Raw genomic sequence first — 9,301 nt, 5'->3', positions numbered from 1 at the left:
TAGGATGTGCAGACTGCCACGTTATTATGTATTGTCTCCACAGGAGGAAATAGGAGGAAAGCACTGTAAACGTAAGGCTTAAGTGATTATTGAAACAGCGTTTGAGAATAGTTGGCTCAACTTGGGGAGGCGATTTAAGACTGAAAAATTAAACGTTTTGCTGCTGTAGGATATCTGCACCTAATCGTGAGACATTTATCCCATATTTTAAGCTGATGTGGACACGAGAATGTGAATCAAGAGAAAATGCTGTCGATACATATGAGAATACGAAGATGATGTGTTTATACCTAAATCCGTCCCTAAATGTGATAGATCAGAGTTTATTTCTCTCCCTTTGCTTGAGGAGAGGAGAAGGAGAAGGGGTGATAATAGTGTAGTTGTTTTGGTGGCTGCAGATTAGCCAGGGTGTCTGTTTGATTTTCTTTTTGCTGTGAATGAATGGATCTCTCTGTGCCTGGGCCCAGTAGCTGCAACAAGATGGCGTTTGCAGCAAGGCAGCTCTCATTTTTCAACTCCTCCTCACCCCAGCTTTGCCAAACTAGATCTTATTTCGTAATTGTGTTTTAGATTTACTTTCTCATTCTCTTTGCTTTCTTCTGTTCTGGGGTGGGGGTAGGAGGAGCATTTGGAAGATTGCTGTGAGAAATCTGTGGGTTTTTTTTTTTTCCTTAATTTTTGTGAGCTCCTCCAGATAGCAACCAGGTGGGAGGAGTAAATAGTTTTATTGAAATGTTCATATAGGCTCTTAACTGAATAAGGGGGTGACACAATTTTCATTTTTACCTTGCAGTGCCTGCTTAACACCACCAAAATGTCCCTAGTTTTTATTAAGCCTGTTGCTAAAAACCAGTTTTTAAACGTAGAGCACAGGTACACAAAGGCTGCTGGGCCGTGGGTCTGCTGGCCAGGTAATCCTCAGATCAGAGCATGTGCAGACAGGTGCCTTTCTGTGACACAAGAGTCTCCTGTCTGCTTCAGAACACTCACAATTTGTGCAGGGTTTAATGCTGCTGCTGACCCAGAATTACTGCCATCCTCTGGATAACTGTTCTTTTAATGGGCAAGAATAAGAAAGGCTTGAGGGGGTGTTAAAACAGCTCTGTGTCTGAGTAGTCTGTTTCAAAACAGCACTGCAAATTTCTAAAGCCTTTTACATGTGGTTTTTAGTATCTTCCGAGAAAAATGGACTTTAGATTTGTAACTCCTGTGATATTTCACCGTAGTGCCAAACACCTTAACTTTGGTAGCCTAAATAAAATAGCTTGGTTAATATTTGATATACTGGACTCGGGCTTAAAACAATGCACTTCCCAGCAAGAAAAATAAGAAAAGCTTGTTATGTCTCCTGTATTCAAGTGACCTCCAAACCTTTGATATTATCAAACATTTTACTACTGTTTATCTATTACTTAATGTATAATCAGTTGTTTGTTAGTTTATTGTAGTAACCCAGCTGTAGCTCATGCATAAGGAAGCTGGGAACAGCAGAGCTCATTTTCAGTTGAGGCTTGCAGTGCTGGTGCTTTTCTTAATTAAAAAACAAAAAAAAAAAAAAAAAAAACCAAAAAACTGAAATTAGCAGAGTGCACTTTACTCCTCTGGTGTTTCAAGAACATTTTTAAAACTAAGAATACTGCCCAATAAACTATTAGTTCCATTGATGTTAATGTCCTGTTAAACCTGAAATTACTTGTGCATTTTTTTTGTTACTACTACTTTGGCCTTTAGTACAGGATCAGAAAGGAGCAGAGTGAAGTGAGATTCTGTTTTGGGTAAGATAAATTACATTTATCCTTGTTGAGTCCTTGCAGCTGCTAAGTCAGTACGTAGCAGGCATCCTAGCATGAAATTTTTGACAACGTGGTAAATTAAAATTCCACAGGAAATCTTAGCAGTACAGTTTTTTAAATCACCTCCGTGCCTCATGGAAATTTGGAGATGCTGTATTTCACTTAATGAGAATTCTTCTGTAAGTAATCAATGAAGTTCTGTATTATCAGGGAGTGGATAGAATTTTGTGTGGCGTTATTCTTAATAATCATCCCAGAAGAAACCCTTCACAGAAATTTTAAAGCTTGAACCATTAAACTAGTTTACTTAAAATAAGAAAACCCTTCAACTAATGCAATTCCAAGGCCCTTTAATTATAGTAGAAATATAGATTGTGTTTGTAGGATGCCTTTTCCTGAAATGAAGCAAGATGTTGGCTGCACTGTGTAACTTCCTGGTGCTTTGGAGGCTTCGATTTGGTCATGTGGAAAACAACTAAACTGCTTCTTAAATAGTAACTTAGTTATGATTTCTCAATCCCTGTGAAACCAGATGCCAATTCATCTGAAACTTTTGTTGTTTTTGTAGATTCCTACCAGGCCTGGAGCTGTGGTTGGGGATGTTAAGCAAGTGTTGGGTTCAGCTGGTTTTGTAGTTACTGCAATAAAAAATTGGAGTTGTTTGCGCTCTGTGAAACCAGCAGTAGATTCGTCTCCTCTATGCCGGGCTCAGCTCATGTTCTGGGCACTGAATTGGATTAAATTCTTACTGTCCATGGATTTTGGCTCTCAGCATTAGTGGATTGGTAATTGATATTCTCAATTTTAATATCCAGTTTTAGCCATATGGCACACCGTATTGTCTCAGCAATTGCATTTAGCGCTGCTTTGTTATGAGCAAGTTGAAATGGGAAATTGGGCATTCCAGTTGTTGAATTACCTTTAGGTGAGTTGTCCTTGGAGTCTCTGATGCCTGTGGTCATGGCAGAATTTTAGATGTGGTCTTTTTTTAACATGATTTTACTGGTTATGTGGCAAAAAAAGAAAAAAAAAAAGATAACCTTGAAAGCAGCTTACTTGCATTAATGAAACGTTGCTTAAGCATGTGACTGAAGATAAAGTGGACAATTTTTGAAGGGAGTCTCTTGGTTGCTTCAAGTGCAGACTGAAAATGAAAAGAATACATACTCCATTCAAAATGTTTTTTTTCTCCCCACTGATAAAGTTGGAACTAGTATTAGCCAAGGTCATGATAAAAAACAAAAATACCCCCAAGCCCCTATGTTTCTATTTAACATAGTGTCTCAATTTATTATTTCTTCACAGGGTGTCCAGTGTGCTGGGGATTTTGTGAGTGTGGATTTGTTTTTCACCAAACAGAAATATATGCAGAATCCATAGATACTTGAGCCAACTGGTAGTTGAGCAGAACATTAAGAGGTTTTTAAAAGCTTTGAGCTGGCTATGAGCAGTACCTTTACTTGAGATGCCAAAATAATCAGCGTAAATAACTCTGCAAGTCTTCCTAGTACAAAAATTTGGACACTCCAAGATAGGTTTTTAGCAGAATACTGCATTTTTATTAAAATAGTAGAGGATTTCTGAGTAGAGAGAAGGGAGATGGTTAGCCTTGGAATAGAAATGCATGCTTAAAAATAATTTTGTGAACATAAAAATCACATCTTCTTGGCCTCTTTTTTTAACAGCTGACCTTCTAAAATGAGTTATTTGCATTTAATATCTTGTAAGAGTATTCATTTGTACTAGATACAATTGAATTAACGTATGAATGTGTTAATACTTGTCCACTGCATTTATAGAAGAGCTGTAGAATATGTTAAGATTTGTTAGTCTCTTGAAATATAATGGAATATTTCTGGCTGTCTGGAGGGTTTGAGTGTACTGGTTACAGGGGGTGATGTTTCCCTTGCCCAGTATATTCTTAGAAATGCAGGAATTTTCTGTCTTGAACCCAGCTAGGGAGTACTGACAATATTCATGGTGCCATCTGGAAGCAGCCAAGATGTGGTGTCTCTTGCTATGTATATCTTACTCTGAGTTTTAGTGGGGGTGCTGGAATTAGATGCCTGCATGGGAATTTTTTTATGTGTTAGCAAAAAAAAAAAAATACTTTTTTGGGGACATTATGGAAGTGTAGTTTGTAAGGAGCCGTGGAAATAATAACTTGTAAATTCTCTGCAGGATTTTCAGCTCTGGCCTAAAGTGGCAGAAAATAGGGATGTATCCAAGTGTCCCACATTGACCTGGTTATTGGTATTTGGGGGTTGGGAAAGCAGTTAAAGGGCTTGAGAAAGTAGTTAAAAAGCAAATGTTGAGATATTGCTGGATTTAAGTCTTGTTAAAATCCAATAAAGTAACTCCAACAGGTTTAAAATTGGAATTCTTTGGAAGGTGTTGTAGACATTTTGAAGACCTGGATTAATGAATATATTTCCTCTGCCAGATAGTCCATGGTAATTAAGAATTGTTGAAAACAGGGTATCTTTTGTCATGAAGGGAAGACCTGCAGTTATTTCTGCATTTGATGGGACTGAAGGGTTAAAATTTGATCTTCCTGTGCTCTGTCTGTTTTGGAATCCTAATAATGGATAAATGAAAATGAGGCTGAAGACTTGAGGAAGGTGATCTGAGGGAGCCTGAAGGAGACAAGCTGTAAGGTAGCTCTGTAATTGAAGGTGGTAAAGATAGGCTAATTCTTGGAGTTATTTTCATATATCATATTTAGAACTTGATGGAGGAAAAATTAGTAGCATATAATACAGTGAAGGGAAAGAGGCTGATTAAAAACCTAGCTGCCATTTTTATGGGAAATGTAATTCATTTCTCTAAGTAGTTTGCCTGAAACTGCTTCATTAAAAATAAGTATATTCATTTGAGGAGGTAGAATATCAGCTTCATCACTGCAATTTCTGCAGCTTCTCTTTTTAGAAGAGAAATACATTCTAGATGTTATAAGGATTAATTTAATTGTGTATACTTAAATATTTTTTCTGTGTGTTCCTACCTTGATCTGAAGAAGGTTTGCCTACAATTTCATGTCCGGTTATGTTTATCATGTTTTTTTCAGATGAGAATATTTTTGATGTCTTCTTGAAAACTGCAGTAATGCCTGCCAGCACTCCCCAAAAAAAGAAAATATTAATTATCCGTAATTAGATAGATTAGATAATTTTTTGTAGCTTTATGTAACGTGGTCCTGTATTCAAAGCTATGTATAGATTTTTGTCACTATTTTAAGCTTGTTCCTTTTTTTTCCCCCAGCAAAGGGAAAAAAAAAAAAGTAAAACCAAAATACTTCTCTCTGGAAACTCAGAGCTCCATCCAAACTCCTGCATGCTGTGTATGAAAGTAGGTTTAGGGAATATTTTATCAGTTCAGATATCAGTGCTGATTTGGCTCATCCTCATGACAAAATCAAACTGTTCTGGGGATGAGGGAATAAAGGAGAAATTTCAAGGCTTTCTGTATGACTTTGAGTCAGGCAGCTGTGGGTGTTGGCCTCCACTGACAGGAAAGGGATGCCTTGTCTTCTGTTACAGTAACCTTAATTACAGCAGCTGGTGCCACTTATTTTCTTTTTTAAAGAAAGAGTTTCTGCTGAACTGTTACAGGTGAGCTGTTCATTCTGTACATCTCGATTTTCTTACTGCATTTCTGGCTTTTTTTGCCATGTGTGAGTTAGGTGGAAGGAACCATCTTAAAAGTGTTCTCAGGCACATGTGCTTTGTGTTTATCCTGCCATTTCAGAATTTACTAAAATCTGTCAATAAATAGGTGTTATCTAAAATTACTTATACAATCACGAAGTCATTTGACAAGCTGAGTGGGTTTTGCTTTATTTTTGTGAAACATTAAAATTTCCAACACTGATCTGGCAGAAGAATCTTGTAATTGTGAGCCTCAAAATTGGAGTTAAACTTGCATGGATACAGACATACACATGCCCAGTATTAATGGGGTGTTTTTTACTGTGAGGACTTTCTCACTGGCACATTTGTGCTAATATGGGATATTTTCCCAGATTTCTTTTCCTGAGGGTGGCTGGGCAGGATGTTGAGCTTACAGATGTTGGAGATCACATGTCCTGTCCAGATGTGCCTTGCAAGCTTGGGGTGTTGCTGCCCTTCTGTAATCTGTGGGGAACATGGCTTTATTCTGGAACTGGAGAAATTAAATCTCTTAAATCACACAAAACACTTTGTATTCAGTCCAACTGTTTGGAGTTTTGTAGGTATTTGAGGGATTTACCCAAACAAATGAGGGATAGGTGGTGGGTCAAAGCTGCAAGGTTAAAATCATACAGAAGATGGTAGAAATGTCTTTTTTGTTGATGCAGAGATCTTAGAAGTCAATGCTTGGTTATCTTCAGTAGTAACATTTGTAAGGCCAGGCAGAAATGTTCACTGTGTCGACAGCACTGATCACAAGTCCCTGAACTTTCTCCTTAGTTTAAAATATGTGCAATACCGATATTTTCTAGTAAGATTTTTGTGGTGAAACCCAGTGCAGAAAGTCTGGTTTAGTCATATGTGTGAAGTTCTGTCGTGTTTAACTTTATTTAAATTATATTTGAGCTGATACATGTTGGTTAACACCCAGTGGTTCAAGGTACGTGTTGAACATAGCAATGCTTGAATCTCAAAATAAAAAAGTAAACTTAGGTTTCAATATCTAAAATCTAAAAAAATTTTTATAACTGCATAATACAAAACTTACTACATTTTGTTTCCAGTAAATGACATAACAGAGATAAACAGAGCAGGCCTACGCCTGCCTCAAGATGCTGAGAAGAAATCTGTTTATGGTCCTCTTGCATTTTGTCATTCTGGTTCCCAAAACTCTGGGAGGTTTTGCTGTTTTTCACAAATGTGTTGGGAGGTTGGTGTGGTAATTTTCTGTTTGTCTAGAAAAGCAAAGTAGATGTGGTAGTCTGCTGAAATCTTTGGTGCTTGAAATAAGCTGATACTGTACTAATTGAGGAGCTGGCTTTGTTGGAACATATGTTTGATATTCTTGTTCTCTGTGAAGTGGCAGGACTCTAAGATAGGCTGCTGTCTGTGTAACAAAGGTGGTGTCTGTACAAAGATCAGGAACAGGCTGCTTGATGCTCATGGCAGTTTAATTGTGCTGCAGGTTACCAAGTCCTGCATTTCACTGCAGCTGTCAGATATTATCTGGCCAGTGCCTGAAGACTCGCTGTGCAAGTTCCTTGCTGAAAATGCTGGGTAGTACTCACAGAAAATAGGACTGAACAAGAACCATTTATTAATTAATTGAAATCTTGACATAGTAGTGGGGTCTTCAAAAGGTGCCTGAGATGTTGGGGAAATGGGCTTCTGTATGTGGAAACTAAAATATCATAGACACTTTGGACAGTGAGGTCAAATTGGTTGGTTTGACTTAAATTCTTCCTTTCTTCTTCTAAGCATGGGCAGTAGATGAAGTTTCAGGAAGTACTGAAGTTCAGCATTTCAGGAAGTGCTGTGGTTTATCCTCCCGAGTCGCTCTCTGCTGCTCTAGGGTGGGGGAGCTTTGTGCAGAGCTTGCTCTGGGGCTGGAAGCTCTGGGCACAGCGCTGATGGGTGGGAGCACTCAGCAGCTCCAAACAAGCACCCAGTGCTCATCCACAGTGGCTGTGCTGAGGCTCCAGGGCCAGGGCAGAGCTTCAGGAGCTCCAGGGCTCAACCAGCCTACCTGGCTGCTGGTTTGGCACCATTTTGCAGGTATTTTTTTTTTCTATGGAACAGGTGGGATTGTCTTCTGATGTTTTCAGTTTTGTTTTTCTCAGTTAATTCCCTGGTGTTACTTAATATTTTTTTTGTATTTAGCACATTTTCCTCTATATTTTGATCACCTAACAAGATAGATACCATCTCTGGGAATGCATGGTGGTACTTAAAGATTAACACCAGAAGTTTTCAGAGAGTTAATGCAGATGCCTTGGGAAAAGGAATGTCCAAGGGTGAAAGCAAGTATTTCCTGCTGTACCTTTGTGCTTTCTGCTGTGACACTGGCCCTGGGCTGTGCTCTCCTATCAGCACTGAGCATTGTTGCCTTGTGTGTTCCCAAACCACACTTCTCAGTCTAATGGATTCAAGGTCTCCTGTGTTACTTGACTTTTCAGGCTCAGCCTTGCTTTTCTTGTTCTTCTGTACCTTATTTTGTACAAACAGTACGTATCAAAATACAGCAATTGGGAGAAATCAATGAGCTACTCAGGACATAAATCATTGCTCTCAAAACTAATGGGGCTGCTTGCACACTGATTAAAGATGGGGCGTGTTGATTTTGGGGCTAGAGAACAAAGTATTGCTCAGTCTGTTTTGGGTGAGAAGATTTAAGAAATGCCATATTTTAATCTCTGCTGAATATCTTTTGTCTGCTATATGCATATAATATATTTTGTTGATTTTTAAGGTGCACTGACATGCTTCTTGTCTTCAGACTGGTGCTGGAAAGCAGCTGTTTTTCATGGTATAGCTAAACCTATTCTAACAGTGCTCTGTTAATCTCTTACTGAAGATCACTGTGCTGTTTGAACACTAAATTCTTATTTCAGTGAATTGAATGTATTCTGGTTTTTAGCTAGGGCTTGGATAAAGATCTTTTACATGGTTGTAAAGAATGAATATTTTGCTTTTAGCTGATCTCTGAGGCTTTGTACAGTCTGTGTAGCAGAGGCCCAAAGGAGCAGATGGTTTGTTCCAATGTCTTAACTCCCCTATTTTTGTTGGGGCAGATGTGACAGCAGCTGTGGTGTGAAGGTAGTTATCAACTCACGTCCAGCCTGCCTTGAAGATGGAGTTATTTTTGTTGCTTCTGTTGGATTTTTCTTCTTATTATTTTTACTTCATGAAAGCTTAATACAGTAAAAGCTTGCTTGCTCTTTCAGTGGTTCTGAGGCAGAGCAGGAAGAAGAATCCCTGGTTTCTGAAGTGCTCTCTCAGGATTTTGCTGACAGCAAAAGGCATTTTGGGTGCAGCTCTTGATCTGTATGGAGAAGCACAATTGAGGTTTGATGGAATATGGACTGTCTTGCTGCTCCTGGAAACACAATGTGTTTCTCATTAGTGTTTCTCATTAGTGTTCTGAGGGCCTTGGTGCAGTGAGACACGGCAGCATGTGAGCTGCTCAGCCTTGCCTGGTGCTCAGATCAGGGAAATGCTTTTCCGAAGCAAAGTTGGCCATAAAAGATCACTTTAGATCTGTAATCTCCTTTAGATGGAGTAGAGATATGCCAATATGATTGACTCTTCATCCTTGGTTTTTAATGGATTTACTTTTAAGGATGTAAAAAGTAGGGTAGCTAAGTGTAGCTTTCTGGAAGTCGGTTGTATTTTTTAAAAGGGTGTAGACAGGAAGCAGTTGATTCTCCTTTGACTCAGTTGACTGTTTATTAGCTGGCATATGTAGAACAAAATGGATGATTCAGCTCCTGTTGATAAAATAGCAGAGCTAAAATGTATGGAAATACAAAACACAATAATGGGGATTTCTGCTGATTTTCT

At 38.6% G+C, this 9,301-nt stretch overlaps 1 protein-coding gene across 22 annotated transcripts in view; it reads left to right on the top strand.

Annotated features, from left to right (window-relative positions):
* The window catches only part of GNB1 (G protein subunit beta 1), a 34,808-nt gene that overhangs the window by 1,805 nt on the left and 23,702 nt on the right, over positions 1 to 9,301 (top strand). The window lies entirely within an intron of this gene.

The sequence above is a fragment of the Taeniopygia guttata genome, chromosome 21, assembly GCF_048771995.1.
Source record: "Taeniopygia guttata chromosome 21, bTaeGut7.mat, whole genome shotgun sequence".
In the NCBI taxonomy this organism is placed as follows: Eukaryota; Metazoa; Chordata; class Aves; order Passeriformes; family Estrildidae; genus Taeniopygia; species Taeniopygia guttata.
Note: the sequence above shows the minus strand (reverse complement) of the source record. Positions and strands in the feature narration are given on the sequence as shown.